The sequence below is a fragment of the Hemitrygon akajei genome, chromosome 4 (genome assembly GCF_048418815.1).
Source record: "Hemitrygon akajei chromosome 4, sHemAka1.3, whole genome shotgun sequence".
Lineage (NCBI taxonomy): Eukaryota > Metazoa > Chordata > Chondrichthyes > Myliobatiformes > Dasyatidae > Hemitrygon > Hemitrygon akajei.
Genome location: NC_133127.1, coordinates 181488744 through 181505871, shown reverse-complemented (window position 1 = coordinate 181505871; position 17128 = coordinate 181488744). Strand labels below are relative to the sequence as shown.

The following is a 17128-nucleotide window of genomic DNA, read 5'->3' as shown; positions in this document are numbered from 1 at the left end:
CAAAGCATGGCGGGCGCCAACGGTTGCTTTCCACCGGTGGAGGCAACTTGGCCGCCGAGAGCGGAGGTGGAGGTCGGGCCTTAGGTGGGCAGGGGTTTCCGCACGTCCCGGAGCGACCGGTGAAGTCTGCAGCGCGATGAGGGAACTCAACCCGCCCTCTGGTAAATTGAATAGATAGTCCTGATGGGGTATCTCGGCCCAAAGTGTCGACTGTTCATTTCCCTCCATAGATTCCGTCTGGCCCGATGAGTTTCTCCAGCATTTTGTACGTGTTGAACAGATAGTATGTTGTGATTCTGTCAACTGAGTCAAAGCCAGGTTTATATTCACATGCACAGGTGCAAGTGAAAACTTAGTTACAACAGCATCACAGACGCAGAGCATCAGATAAGCTGCATTCACAAGAAAACAAATTGTAGTCAACTTTTACAAGAAAGAACACAAATAGAACAAAAGTTTGCTTTAGTCCTAAGTGGCAAGAAAGTTGCTATACTGTTGTGTTTAGTTCAAGTTTGAATTTGTCATCTGAATGTATATACATACAACCAAACCAAACATTCTTCCAGACCACCATATGCCCACAAAACATATATCACACTTAGCTCATAAAACAAAATATTACCACAAATAAGTTAATAAAATATACTTCAAAATGCATGGGCAGTGCACATCATGGGTAAACAGTAAAAAGCTCACTGTCTAGTGACAAGACCTTAGTCGTAGCAGGGTATTTATTTGGCTCATAACCTGGGGGAAGAATTTGTTGCCCAGTCTGGAGGTCCTTGACCTGATGCTCCTGTCCCCATTTCTTGATGGTAGTGGTTCAAAGATAATGTGGGAAGAGTGGTAGGGATCCTCAACAATACTTTAGGGCCTTCATGTACAATGTTTCTTGGTCACAAATAGAGGGGAGGGAGACCCCAAGATACTCTCAGCGGTTTTTACTATCGTCTGTAAGTTCTGGTGGTCCGATGCTTTGAAGCCTCTGTACCACATGATAATCCAGTCAGACAGGACACTTGATGGTGCTCCTGTACAAAGTTGTTACAATGGGGAGCAGGGACTCTTGCAGGCCTCAGTCTCCTCAGACAGTGCAAATGCTACTATGCCTTATTGACTAATGAGGATCCAGGTTAGATGAAACATTGTGCACACCAACTTTGTGCTTCTCACTGTCTCCATGGCAGAGCCATTGATGTGCAAGGGAGAGTGGTCAAACTACACCTTCCACAATCATCCCTTTTGTCCACATTGAGAGTCTGGTGGTTGTTCTTGCAGCATTTGACAAGCCTCTTCACCTCCTCTCTTTATGCTGACTTACAGTGGCATGCAAAAGTTTGGACACACTGGTCAAAATTTCTGTTACTGTGAATAGTTAAGCGAGTAGAAGATGAACTGATCTCAAAGTTAAAGGTGAAACATTCTTTTCAACATTTTAAGCAAGATTTATTATTTTTGTTTTGTACAATTTTAGAGTGAAAAAAAAGGAAAGGAGCACCATGCAAAAGTTTGGGCACCCCAAGAGATTTGAGCTCTCCGATAACTTTTACCAAGGTCTCAGACATTAATTAGCTTGTTAGGGCTATGACTTGTTCACAGTCATTGTTAGGAAAGGCCAGGTGATGCAAATTTCAAAGTTTTATAAATACCCTGACTCCTCAAACCTTGTCCCAACAACCAGCAGCCATGGGCTGCTCTAAGCAACTGCCTAGCACTCTGCCCACAAAGCAGGAGAAGGCTATAAGAAGATAGTAAAGCATTTTCAGGTAACCGTTTCCTTAGTTCGTAATGTAATTAAGAAATGGCAGTTAACAACGGTGGAGGTCAAGTTGAGGTCTGGAAGACCAAGAAAACTTTCCGAGAACTACTGGTAGAATTGCTAGAAAGGCAAATCAAAACCCGTTTGACTGCAAAAGACCTTCAGGAAGATTTAGCAGACTCTGGAGTGGTGGTGCACTGTTCTACAGTGCAGCGACACTTGCACAAATAAGACCTTCATGGGGGAGTCATCAGAGAAAAACCTTTCCTGTATCCTCACCACAAAATTCAGTGTCAGAAGTTTGCAAAGGAACATCTAAACAAATCTGATGCATTTTGGAAACAAGTCCTGTGGACTGATGAAGTTAAAATAGAACTTTTTGGCCACAATGAGCAAAGGTATGTTTGGAGAAAAAAGGGTGTAGAATTTCATGAAAAAAAAACCTCTCCAACTGTTAAGTATGGGGGTGGATCGATCATGCTTTGGGCTTGTGTTGCAGCCAGTGGCACAGGGAACATTTCACTGGTAGAGGGAAGAATGAATTCAATTAAGTACCAGCAAATTCTGGAAGCAAACATCACACCATCTTTAAAAAAGCTGAAGATGAAAGAGGATGGCTTCTACAACAGGATAATAATCCTAAATACACCTCAAAATCTACAATGGACTACCTCAAGAGGTGCAGCTGAAGGTTTTGCCTTGGCCGTCACAGTCCCCTGACCTAAACATCATCGAAAATCTGTGGATAGACCTCAAAAGAGCAGTGCATGCAAGGTGGCCCAAGAATCTCACAGAACTAGAAGTGTTTTGCAAGGAAAAATGGGCAAAAATCCCCCAGACAAGAACTGAAAGACTCTTAGCAGGCTACAGAAAGCGTTTACAAGCTGTGATACTTGCCAAAAGGGGTGTTACTAAGTACTGACCATGCAGGGTGCACAAACTTTTGCTTCGGACCCTTTTTCTTTTTTGTTATTTTGAAACTGTAGAAGATGGAAATAAAAAAAGTAATCTTGCTTAAAATATTAAAGAAATGTGTCATCTTTAGCTTTATGCTTTTTAGAAATCAGGTCATCTTTTACTCACTTAGCTATTCACAGTAACAGAAATTTTGACCAGGGCTACCCAAACTTTTGCATGCCAATGTATCATTGTTGCTGATAGGTGAAATCATTAGTTAACTTCACAATGCAGTTTAAACTGGATCTGGCAATACCGTCATGTATCAGCAGCGTGAACAGCAGAGGACTGAGCACATAGTCCTGGGAGGCACCAGTGCTCAGTGTGCTGGAGCTTGAGATGTTCTTTCCATCAAGAAGTCCAAGATCCAGTTACAGAGTCCCAATGAGGACAGTTTACCCACCAGCCTCTAAGGGAAGATCGTGTTGAATGCCAAGCTGAAGTCAATGCTCAACATCCTGGCGCATGGGGCATCGTTTTCTTTAAAGGTGGAACAGCACAGACTGAAGGACTGAGGCTATGGCATCATCTGTAGACCGATTTGAGCGGTAGACATACTGAAAAGGCTCCAATACAGCTGGAAAGTGGGATCTTACATGCTTGTTGAGGTCAGTACAACTGGGTGGTAATTGTGTAGGCCAGTTAACTTTTGCTGTTTTGGGCACCAGAATGATGGTGGCTGCCTGAAGCCTGCAGAGATAGCGGATTGAACTGTTGCAATGAGACGTTGAAGATAGGGTTACGTCAGAGGGAAGGGCCCATAATATGTGTCCATTGCTCCCTACAACTGTCCTGTACATTTGAATGTTGTATCAGACCATGATGCAACCAGTCAGGTTACTTTTAGCTGTATATTGGTATTGGTTTATTGTCAAATGTACCAAGATACAGTGAAAAGTTTATCTTGCACTAGGCCACAGCCTCCCCAGCAAAGTTTGCTGTTTTTTTCTGTATATAATGGTATTACTAACAGAGTTTTAAAGTACCTCATCCTTATTTTCCAAGCAAATTAACTCCAATTGGGACTATTCAAGCATTTATGCCATGTCTCTCAAGACCTCTCCCACTCTTACTCTTCTATTATGGTATTTACCTCCAATTCCAACTTATGTATAACATCTCACACACACACACACACACACACACACACACACACACACACACACACACACACACACACACACACACACACACACACACACACACACACACACACACACACACACACACACACACACACACACACACACACACACACACACACATACAATTTTCTGGGATTGCGTCCTACCCATGATGATGTCTATCCAAAATTTTTCCAAGTTATTTGGCTGTATTTTAAGATTTTTCCATTCTTTGTGTGATGTAAGGTCATGTCTAATTTGGAGGAATCTATAAAAGTCATTTGATACAAGGTCGAATTCAGGGAATTTTGGTACAAGGTCACTGAGGAGAGAAGAAGGAATTTAGATACAAGTATACCCTTTGAACCTAGTCATTTAATGTTAGGCAACCTCCCGCAATCTGCATTAGAGAAGAATAAACTATGCATGTTAAGAGTCTTGATTCTGATTGCTCATGACTGTCAACTGGCTTAAATCTCGCCCACCCACTTTGGAACAATGAATACAGAGACTGAAAGAAGTGAACTGTATGGAAAATATCACTGCAAGTTTACAACTGAAAACGAACTCTTTCTTGGAAAGATGGAACTCTGTTATAGTGTACCTGGCACAGTGAAAGGCCCATACAGGGGCCTGGTAAAATGTAGGACTTGAGTTGATTTACTGAGGACTGTGATTTTATTTAAATTAGATGTAAATCTACATTGAGGGGTGATGTGAAGTATGTAGATCATGTGTATGTTTGTGTTTGTATGTAGTTGTATGTGTGTGCTCTTTGTTTCTTCTTTCTCTTGCTCCTACTTCTCTTCTGCCCCTGGTATTGTTAATATAGGTATTTACCATTGTGCAGTGAATTGTGGACTGATAGCCGATGCTTGTTTGTAGATGTGTGTTCAATAAAGTTCAAAAAATTTTAAAAAACAAAAAAAAAGTTTATCTTGCATACTGTTTATATAAATCATTACACAATGCATTGAACTAAAATAATAATAATACAGAAGTAAGTGTAAAGACCACTGAAAGAGTGCAGTGCAGATAAAGTGCAAGGTCATAACAAGGTAAATTGTGAGGCCAGGAGTCCATCTTATTATACAAGAGATCCATTCAAGAGTGATAACAGTGGGATAGAAGCTGTCCTTAAGCCTAGTGACATGTGCTTTCAAGCTCTGTGTCTTCTGCCCGATAAGAGAGGAGAAAAGGGTGATAGTCCAGGGTGGGTTGGTCTTTGATATACTAGTTGTCTACTGAGGCAGCAAGAAGTATAGGCTATAGAGGGGAGGCTGATTTCTCTGCAGTTTCTTGTGGTCACATGCAGAACAGTTGCCATTATACATCCAGACAGAATGTTTTCTATGGTGCATTGTAAAAGTTGATGGGGACACGCTAGCCTCCTGAAGAAGTAGAAAAGTTGTTAATAAATTTGACTGTGTCATCAACGTGGTTGACCCAGGGCAGGCTGTTGATGTTCACACCAAGGAACTTGAAGCTCTCAGTCTTCTCTGCCTCAATACCCTTTCTGAAATTGATGACCAACTCTTTTGTTGACATTAAGGGAAAGATTGTTGTCATGACAGCATATCACTAAGCTCTCTATCTCCTGCATTCTGGCCATCATTATTTGAGATGCGGCCTACTACAGTGGTATCATTTGCAAACTTGAAGATTAATTTAGAGCAGAATCTGGCCATATAGTCATGACTGTACAGTTAGTAGAACAGGGGGCCAAGAACACTACCTTGGGGAGCATCACTATTTAGAATAATCATGGCAGAGTTGGATACTTTTAACAGTATATCTATAGTTCTTAAGAATGTTTGGTGACAAGATGAACCTCTTTAATCGCCTAAGTAAGTAAGGATACTTAGTATGCCTTACCTGTGACTGAGGAATGGATATTGGAAATAATTTACCTTTCCCTTTGGCCCTACTATCTATTACGTCCAGCTCAAAGAGCAAGTTTGAAATTGGTTTCTTGGATCCATAAGATAAAAGAGCAGAATTCAGCCATTTGATTCATTGAGTCTATTCTTGCCCTTGACTCATGGATTTTTTTCCAAACCTCAATCTCCTTCTTTCTCCCCCATAACCCTTATATCCTTTACCAGTCAAAAAACCATTAATCCCTGCTTTAAGTGTACTCAATGACTTACTATTGCACCAAACTCTATAGATTCATCACCTTCTAGCGGCATCAGGGCTCCCAATCTAGGTCCATGGACCCCTTGCTTAATGGTATTGGTCCATGGCATAAAAAAAGGTTGGAAACCCCACCAGAAGAATCCAAATTGTGACATGCCTTTGCCTCCCATCCATACACATTTTAAAACATACATTTTTCTTCTAATTGTTCTTCCTTATAAAAAGTGTATAAATTATGTTTTTCTTGTGAATGTTATGTACCTGATGTTATGTTCCTGTGATGCTACTGTAGGTATTTTTTCTTGCACCACCATGTATCTGTAACTAATGCATGTGACAATAAATTTTACTTTGATCAAGGCAGTACAAATGTGTAAACAATAACAGAATGCAGAATATGGTGTTACTGAGAAAGTGCAGTGCAAGTAGAAATAAAGTGCAAAAGCCATAGCCGATAATATGGTGAGATCAAGAGTTTCACATCTTGCTGAAGGATGTTGTCCCTCACCTTCATGCTGCAGCACTGTGCTGGAGCTTCAGCCCAGTTGCATTCAAGTGCCTGCAGAGGAACATGAGTCAGAAACAAACATATTGTCAAATGAACCACAATGAACTTTGCAGAATGGTTTTCCTTGTATCAAGTTGAGATTATTGCCTTGTGTACAAGTACAGTGAGATACGGTACAATGAAAATTTTGTTTGCAGCTCATCACAGGCACAGAGGTACAGACAATATAAACTATACATACAGTAACATTATATAATACAGTGAAAAACAAAGATTGTGCACCTTAGTGCAAAAAAAGCAATTAAAATCCTTGGTAATGCATGAGGTGGTCTGCAATAATCCATTGCAAACATATAGTTAAGGTTGTGAAAGCAGGTTCCAGAATCTGATGGTTGTAGGAAAGAACCATTTCTGAAGCTGATGGTAGGGAACTCTTCCCGTTCCCTTAATTCAAAACTAATTAACAACTTCCATGCTTCTCATTAAGCGCTACAAATACATTTATGAAAATCTCTGACTCTGACACTGATGGATCCAGTCTTTTCACATTCTTGGTCCCATAATTGATCCAAAATCAGCTACCAATGCATATTGTCAGCATCACCAAGCCTGCCTTCCTCATGAAATTGCTCATCTCCATTCCTTCTTCAGTTCATCTGCTGCTGGAATTTTTATTATCACTGGACTTAACTATTACCCTGCTTTCTTGGTCTCCTCCTATTTCAGCCTCTGTAATTCTAAAATGCCTATATTTTATTTGCTCTTATTAGTGTGCTCCCATCACCTCAGTCCCCATTGACTTTACGTTGGTCTCCTGTCTGCCAGCATCTTGATTGAAAGGCTATTATACTTGTCTTCAAATCTTTCCATGACCTTCCAACATATGTGAAGGCTTCCAGATCTAGAACTCAAAATTCTCTGTCCTTACACTTTTTTGATTTTAGTCACTTTTGGTGATCAATTTCAAGTTACGTACCACTTTATACTCATTGCATATTGCATTATTTCACAGTTGCTGGGTAATAAAATGAATTCTATTTAGCCACACTACAGCTGTTCAAGAAAAAGAAAAAAAATGAAGGTATGTAGCACCTTCAAGATACTTAGAAACTGATCTTTTGAAGTATAGGACTATATTATAATAAATAATGATTTATTTTATATGATAATAAAGTCAACAGAGTTGTATTTTAAATTGCCACTCCATGGCATTATATCCATTGCAGCTCACCCATTTTGCTCCTTTCTCACGTCCACCGTCCATGTCATCCCACTCAATGCCCAGTTGACCACATCACCCTATCAAATCTTCTGCATCAGACTTCCACATACTGCAACTCTCCTTTCCAGTTTCTTTGTTCTTAAAATTACTTCCAGCAGGTGATTTTTCTTTTGTTCTGATACTAATTAAATCTTGCATGGAAAGGCATCAAGTAGCTGACATCAACATATATTTCTCAATTAATTTTTTTCCCTAATGGCTGGAAATTTTTTAGCCATTTGGGATCTCACATCATCAGACTAATCAGAAGCATTCTAAGGCACATGACAAATACTCAAGTGTCTTTCCACGCACCCAATTCCCTTTAGGATGACACCTCATAATGAAGTGCTCCTGAAATGATGCAAATGTGTAATCATATATTAATTTGGAAAATTTTAGAATGGCAATTTAACTTACAAAAGCAGAATCTACACCATTAATATCATGAATTAAGTATATAATGCAGCTGGAATTATCCACCAGTAGGTTATGGTTCAAGTAGTCCATGCTGGTTAAAATGGTATATGTGGATTAACAGAATATAATCCCAGGAAATTAATGATACAGTTTAAACATAGAAAGTGGTGTTAAAATATGAAAGATGAAGATATTGGAAAAGAACAAAATAATGAATCTGAGTGGCAAATTAATCTATTGAATTTGAAGTGACTATGGATTTTTTAATTATTAAAAAAGGCAGTCAGTTTGTAGAGTTATCTTCTGAAAATTCAAATTCAAATTCAAATCTACAATACCATTACATTTTCACTATTATTACATGGTACCTCAGCTCAAAAAAGGGCTATTAGTCTTGGAAATTCAATTTTTCACTTTTTTTGAACAGAACGGAATACTTCCGTTTTTTAGTACAATTTCGTTTTTTGAAAAAATATATCCACTGAAGTAGAATACATTACTTTTAAGCCAGTCTACACTGAGACATTTATTTTGGGACTCTGAACACCTTGGTTATGTTGTAAAATGAAGCACAAAAAATTGAGACTGCAGATGCTGGAATCTGGAGCAAAAGAAAAATAATTTACTGTAGAAACTCAATGGGTCAGGCAGAATCCATGGAAGAGGATGGACAGTTGACAGTTTGGGGTGGGACCCTCATTTTGTAGTCATTGCAGGGAGGGGGAGGGAAAAAATGGAACAGTTTTACTAATTGCAGTAATTTGCAAACGTTAGTTGGTAAATGCATTTCTGGGCGAAACCATTTAAACTTCATCAGCAAAATTTTTACATCTTTACAAAACATTCAAATAATCCTAACAAATTGAGTCTGTATGTTTTACCATATCAGCTTTTTTTTGCATTACCTATCACTTGTTACACTGCACGTTATTGAGCCTACTGCAAAGAGTAGAATGGTATCTGTCAGGCACAATGAACAGCAGAAATGGAGAGCAGTGTCCCCAAGTACAGCCAAGATGGAGGCTAAAGACCCTGCAGGCATTTGAGACAAAGACTAGAAATGCAGCGAGTGAGAATGGATTAATTGATCCAGTTCAATGCTTGAGAGGCCCAATATTGTGGTATTTATAACTTCTGCAATTTTTCCACTTAGGTAGGGTTTTAGAGATCAGAAAAAAAAGGACATGTAGATTATTTGATGTTGTGCTGAGCTTTCCTCTGAAGCTATTGTCAGTCCAAAATCCTTTCATGTTTTTTCATACAAGACCACAGATATATACAGTGCCTACAAAAATATTCACCCCCTCCTTGGAAGTTTATGTTTTATTGTTTTACAACATTGAATCACTGCGGATTTAATTTGGCTTTTTTGACACTGATCAATAGAAAAGACTCTTTCATGTCAAATGAAACATATCTACAAATTGGTTTACATTTACAATTATTAAACAAAATAATTTATTGCATAATTACTCACCCCCTTCAAGTCAGTATTTAGTAGGTGCACTGTTGGCAGACTTGAGTGTGTGGATAAGTCTCTATCAGCTTTGCATATCTGGACACTTCAATTTTTCACCCATTCTTGACAAAACTGCTCAAACTGTTAGATTGCATGGGGTTCGTGAGTGAACAGCCCTTTTCAAGTCCAGCCACAAATTCTGAATTGGATTGAGGTCTGGACTCTGAATTGGCCACTCCAAGACATTAACTTTGTTGTTTTAAAGCCATTCCTGTGTAGCTTTGGCTTTATGCTTGGGATCACCGTCTTGCTGGAAAACAAATCTTCTCCCAAACTGCTGTTCTCTTACAAATTGTATCAGGTATTCCTCCAGGGTTTCCCTGTATTTTGCTGTATTCATTTCGCCCTTTACCTCGACAACCCTTCCAGGGCCTGTTGCAGTGAAGCATCTCCACAGCATGATGCAGCCACCACCATGCTTCACGGTACGGATGGTGTGTTTTTGATGATGTGTGGTATTTGGCTTATGAACTCTAGCCAAGATTTCGCGTGAGTTTTTTTCAACAGTGGCTTTCTCTTTGCTACTCTCCCATCTCACCCACTGAAGCTTGTAACTCCTCTAGAGTTGTCATGGGTCTCCTGGTGGCCTCTTTCACTAGTTCCCTTCTTGCACAGTCACTCAGCTTTTGAGGACTGCCTGCTCTAGGCAGATTTACAGCTGTGCCATATTCTTTCCATTTATTGATGATTGACTTAACTGTACTCCAAGGGATATTCAGTGACTTGGAAATTTTCTTGTATTCATCTCCTGACTTGTACTTTTCAATAACCTTTCTGTGGAGTTACTTAAGAGTTTTTTTTTCTTCATAGTGCAATTTTTGCCAGGATACTGATTTCAGATACAGGTGTATTTTTACTACAATCAATTGAAACACCTTGACTGCACACAGTGATTTTCATTAATTAATTATGCAACTTCTAAAACCAATTGGCTGCGCCAATGATGATTTAGTGTGTCATATTAAAGGGGGTTAATACATGCAATCAATTATTTTGTGTTTTATATGTCTAATTAATTTAGATCACTTTGTAGAGACCTGTTTTCAATTTGGCATGAAAGAGTCTTTTTCTGTTGATCAGTGTCAAAAAAAGCCAAATTAAATTTACTATGATTCAGTGTTGTAAAACAATAAAACATGAAAACTTCCAAGGAGTGTGAATACTTTTTGTAGGCACTGTATGTCTGTACACTATCAAATAAAAAAATGCAAAGTTTCTCATTCTTTGTCAGTGATGTTAACCAGCAAAAACAACTTTATATACATTTGTTAAGTTTGAAGCCACCTTTGAAGTTCTCCTTAAAATTTAATTGCTCAATGGAGAATTATCTTCTGAGTCTTGCTGTATCACTATACCTCAAATACCAGTGAATCTTCATAGAACATTTCCATGGGTATTTTTGTATCCCAAAATGCTTAGATTATTCTCAATATCTGAACTGTCATCTAACCTATATTCAAATGTTGGATATAGCAATTCTGTTCTCAGGGTATAGTCTGTAATCTGGGAATGAAAAGGTTAATGTCTGAAGAGTATTTGGTGACTCTGGGCTTGTACTCCGTGAAGTTTAGAAGAATCAAGTGTCAAGATCTCTGAGGATCTAACCTTGTCCCAACCTATTGATGCAGTTCTAAAGAAGGCAAGACAGCGGCGATACTTTATTAGGCGTTTGAAGAGATTTGGTATGTCAACAAACACACCCAAAACCTTCTATAGATGTATTGTGGAGAGCATTCTTACAGGCTGCATCACTGTCTGGTATGCGGGGGGGGGGGGGGGTGGGTGCTACCGCACATGACCGAAGAAGTTGCAACGGGTTGTAAATTCAGTCAGATCCATCTTGAGTATTATGGGTATTAGCCTACCATGTACCCAGGACATCTTCACGGAGCAGTAACTCAGAAAGGCAGCATCCATTATTAAGGACCTCCAGCACCTAGGGCATGCCCTTTTCTCACTATTACCGTCAGGAGGTACAGAAGCCTGAAGGCACACACTCAACGATTCAAGAACAGCTTCTTCCGCTCTGCCACCTGATTCCTAAATGGACAGCAAACCTTCGGACACTACCTCACTTTTTAAAATATATAGTATTTCTGTCTTATGCACCATTTTGTAATCTATTCAACACACATATACTGTATAAGGTATACTGAATAAGATTTACTTATTTCTTTCTTCTATATTATGTATTGCACTGAACAACAGCTGCTAAGTTAACAAATTTCATGTCACATGCCGGTGATAATAAACTGGATTCTGTTTCTGATTCTGATCTTAGTGAGACCCATTGAATATTGAAAGGCCTAGATTGAGAGGACATGGACAGAATGTTTCCTACAATGCAGAAGTCTAGGACCAGGGGGCACAGTCTCAGAATAGAAGTACATCCCTTTAGAACAGAGATGAGGAGAAATGTCTGTAGCCAGAGAGTGGTGATTCTTTGGAATTCATTGCCACATATGGCTGTGGAGACCAAATCATTGGGTATATTTAAAGCAGAGGTTGATAGGTTCTTGATTAGTAAGGACATTAAAGAGGAGGGGTCAGGAGAAAAAGGTTGAGGAGGAAATAATTCAGCCATGATGGAATGGCAGAACAGACTCGATAGACCACCTAATTCTGCGCCTACACCTTATGGTCTCTTATATCCTAAAGTCCATGCAGTATCTTTGAAATATAATTCTAATATTATTATTCCTTCTAATCGGTACAAATCATCAGCTAACTACATATATTTGAAGAACTGCTATGACAAAATTTGGCAGTTTGAATCAAGCATACAGATTGCTTAATTCTCCAATTTATTTACTGTTACAGCCCTTATTCCAGGCATCTATGAAAGAGCAGATCATTCAGGACTTGCAACTGCAATAAAAAAAACTTGGCTTCTGATGCCAAGTTGGCATCATCCACTGTAAGTGCCATTTTAATATAATCATTTATTCTCTTACTGTGATGCCATGTCTCATGATTTCCTCACTAAATCATTTTGTCTGCATTACAGGCATCCAACACCATACACTCAGTGGCCACTTTATTAGGTACACCTGCTCATGAATACAAACATCTAATCAGCCAATCATGTGGCAGCAACTCAATGCATAAAAGCATACTGACACAGCCAACAGGTTCAGTTGATGTTCAGATGAAACATCAGAATGGGTAAGATTTGACCGTAGAATGATAGTTGGTGCCAGACAGGGTAGCTTGAGTATATCAGAAACTGATACTCTTCTGGGATTTTCACGCACAACAGTCATTAGAGTTTACAGAGAATGATGCAAAAAACAAAAAAAAATCCAGTGAGCAGTAGTTCTGTGGGTGAAAATGCTTGTTAACGAGAGAGGTCAGAGGAAAATGTCTAGACTGGTTCAAGCTGACTAAAAAATGACAGTGACTCAAATAACCACACTTTACTTGCATCATACACCGGGTTGCTCCCTACTAATACCTGATGAGGTAACCATAGTATTTGGTTGGGAGCGGATGTTGTCAGGCAGTGCCCAACCTTCATAGAGTGTTTCAACCCTTAACAACTACACTGTCCAGTTGACAGTTCAGTAGTGGTGGCCAGTCACTGCCCATCTGCTCTTGACTTCCAACTCAACTTCTCTCACCCGCACCATATTCAGCAAGAGGCTCTTTCTGCTTCCTCCCCCATCCTGCAAACTACTCTTTTCTTACTCTTTTCATCAAGGCCCAGCGCAGACAGCAACCTCCATGCCAACTTTGTCAGGACCCCCTACAGCTGAAGTCCACGGGGAATAGCTACGTCTGCCATCCTTTGTTCCTGCACTCCTGAATTAAGGACTGGTACTTAAGTGCCTTCCTCTCGTGAGCCTCCTCGCATCCTTCCTCCCATGGTACTGTGAGCACCTCCAGGATGATTTTCTTGTCTTCGGTGGATCACAGCTGGTTGAACTGCAGCTTCCTCCCCACTCTGACCCTCATCTCCCATGATTTGGCAGTTGATTGGACTTGGGCATCTTTGATATGACTGGCATAGCTCTCTCCTTGATGAAAATAACTGCCTTGCTTGCCTCTTTGCCAGCTGATCTCTTTTAACACATCTCCCACTCCAGTGTGTCAGCAAGGGACAAGAGGAGCTTGTCATGATGCCACCCATACCATCCTGACCATATGTGTACCAGTGAATGCCACTGACCACAAAGCTTGCATGTAGGGTCCTCTCTCGGCCACATGTGTACAGCTGTGATGCTGTAGGGAGAGTGTCATACACGGACCACAGGAAAGAACTGTGTAAGGGCTCCATAGCTCTGCCCAGATGATCTTACGCTTGGGAAGATCTCATTTCATTCAGGCACCCTGTGACCCCAATTCTACTGCCTTCGATACCCGTTTTTCATCCTTAGGATAGTTCCGTACCACTGCCAAGACCACGTCACACCTATCCTTTGCACTTGCACTCCCATCATTGGAAGTGTACAGAGCTGAGACCTTGCTGTCCCAGTCATAGGTTGCCGGTGATGTCTCTCAGTTGCAGGGAGCTCGCTGCCTGGTCTATGGCCGAGTTGGCAGCCTGATCTTGTGGTGACTCCTGATTGGTTTATTAGCTTGTCATCGGAGCCTCTCTACACTTTGCCACTTTGAACTCCTCCACTACTGATGACAACGGGAGCTGTAGCTGGCCTGATCTTATGTAGAGCCCCACTATAGCAGCAGAAGACCACGGACCTCCTGTATCTAATAAAGTGACCACTGAGTGAATTCCTAGCAGCTTCTGTCATGTGTTAACCACAGGTGCCTGCTGAATGCTGCTAATATATGCTGTTTCATTTGAAGCAATTGATTGATTTTAGATTGTTCTTGTTGTGACTGCCTGAAAGAGCTACATGGAAGCTGTAACTGGGAAATATAAAAATCCTCTATTCACACAGCAAATCCTTAGGAAAGAGAGTCCCAAGTATTGTGGATTGGTAGCGTCCATGGAATTTTCTACTGAAGTGAATCAGCTCCTTCAGCAAAGTATGGGTAAGCAGATACAACTTAATGTAAGAACTGTAATAATGTATCTACAGCAAGCACCCAGAAATAACTTCCAGATAATGGTTGATTGAATAATTATTATTGCTTAAAAGATAACTTCACTGCTCTTCTTTGATGTTGGGATACAGATTGTAACTATTTCTTTGCAGATTAGCCCTCAGTTTGACATTCAAAGTTCAAAGTAAATGTATTTATCAATGTACGTACATATATGTCACCATATACAACCTTGATAATCATTTTCTTGCGGGCATTCACAGTATATACAACAAACACAAAAGAATCGATGGAAGAATATACCCAGCAGGGTGGACAACAATAACGTGCAAAAAAAAATCCAACTCTGCAAATATAGTTTTGCTGAGTATGACCATAGGAAAATAAATTTTGGGGTTTCATATGGTGGCATATATGTATTTTGATAATAAAATTTACTTTGAACTTTGAAATACAAAAAGGAGAAAAAAGAAATAATAAGAGGAAATAAGTAAGCAATTTATAGCGAGAACATGAGATGAAACGTCCTTGAAAGTGAGCTTATTTCAGTGGAAACAATTCAGCGATGAGGTAAAGTTATCCCCTCTGTTTCAAGTGCTTGATGGTTGAGGGGTAATTCAACAAAGCACTGAAGCACCAGCTAGTGCTTTTCTTGGATTGAGACTGTTGTGACAAACAAAAACTGAAAAACTGAGGCACATGGAAGCTGAACTGGAAAATATAAAAGTCTTTATTCACACAGCAAACATTCAGGAGAGAGAAAAGGAATTTTATTCTCCTGTCATGCTATTTTTACTTCAACACAAAGATAACAATAACCAATTAATTGCTGTTTGTTATTACCTACTTAACCAACATCTGGAATATCATCAGATACATTTATAGAATTACATATTTACAATGGTAGCACATTCCTACAAGCAAAATCCTTTTGAATATTTAATAACGGATCTTGATCATGGATAAAGATAGATCTGGTCCTCAGGTTGAGGTTCTAAACTGGAAAAAGGCCAAATTTGAAGAAATGAGAAAGGATCTAAAAAGCGTGGATTGGGACAGGTTGTTCTCTGGCAAGGATGTCGTAGGTAAGTGGGAGGCCTTCAAAGGAGAAATTTTGAGAGTGCAGAGTTTGTATGTTCCTGTCAGGATTAAAGGCAAAGTGAATAAGAATAAGGAACCTTGGTTCTCTAGGGATATTGAAACTCTGATGAAGAAGAGAGAGATGTATGACATGTATAGGAAATGGAGAAAATAAGGTACTTGAGGAGTATAAAAAGTGCAAAAAATACTTAAGAAAGAAATCAGGAGGGCTAAAAGAAGACATGAGGTGGCTTTGGCAGTCAAGGTGAAGGATAATCCAAACAGCTTCTACAGGTATATTATGAGCAAAAGGATAGTAAGGGATAAAGTTGGTCCTCTTGAAGATCAGAGTAGTCAGCTATGTATGGAACCAAAAGAAATGGGGGAGATCTTAAATGGGTTTTTTGCACCTGTATTTACTAAGGAAACTGGCATGGAGTCAATGGAAATAAGAGAAACAAATAGTGAGGTCATGGAACCTATACAGATTGAAGAGGAGGAGGTGCTTGCTATCATGAGGCAAATCAGAGTAGATAAATCCCCAGGATCTGACAGGGTATTACCTCAGACCTTGAAGGAGACTAGTGTTGAAATTGCAGGGGCCCTGGCAGATATATTTAAAATGTCAGTATCTACGGGTGAGGTGCCGGAGGATTGGAGGATAGCTCATGTTGTTCCGTTGTTTAAAAAAGGCTCTAAAAGTAATCCTGGAAATTATAGGCTAGTAAGTTTGACGTCGGTAGTAGGTAAATTATTGGAAAGAGTACTAAGAGATAGGATCTACAAGTATTTAAATAGACAGGGACTTATTAAGGAGAGTCAACAAGCTTTGTGCGTGGTAGGTCATGTTTAGCAAATCTATTAGAGTTTATCGAGGAGGTTACCAGGAAAGTGGATGAAGGGAAGGCAGTGGATGTTGTCTACATGGACTTCAGTAAGGCCTTTGACAAGGTCCCGCATGGGAGGTTAGTTAGGAAGATTCAGTCGCTAGGTATACATGGTGAGGTAGTAAATTGGATTAGACATTGGCTCAATGGAAGAAGTCAGAGAGTGGTAGAGGAGGATTGCTTCTCTGAGCGGAGGCCTGTGACTAGTGGTGTGCCACAGGGATCAGAGCTGGGTCTATTGTTATTTGTCATCTATATCAATGATCTGGATGAAAATGCAGTAAATTGAATCAGCAGATTTGCTGACGATACAAAGATTGGAGGTGTAGTGGACAGTGAGGAAGGTTTTCAAAGCTTGCAGAGGGATTTGGACCAGCTGGAAAAATGGGCTGAAAAATGGCAGATGGAGTTTAATACAGACAATTGTGAGGTATTGCACTTTGGAAGGAAAAACCAAGGTAGAACAT

General features: G+C 39.8%; 1 long non-coding RNA gene across 1 annotated transcript; it reads left to right on the top strand.

The window, feature by feature from the left end:
* The first annotated feature begins 23 nt into the window (after positions 1–23).
* Positions 24–14683, top strand: LOC140725981 (uncharacterized). The gene is made up of 3 exons (XR_012098554.1): positions 24–161; positions 12508–12604; positions 14589–14683. It is a non-coding gene; the product is annotated as an uncharacterized lncRNA (long non-coding RNA).
* Positions 14684–17128: the final 2445 nt, after the last annotated feature.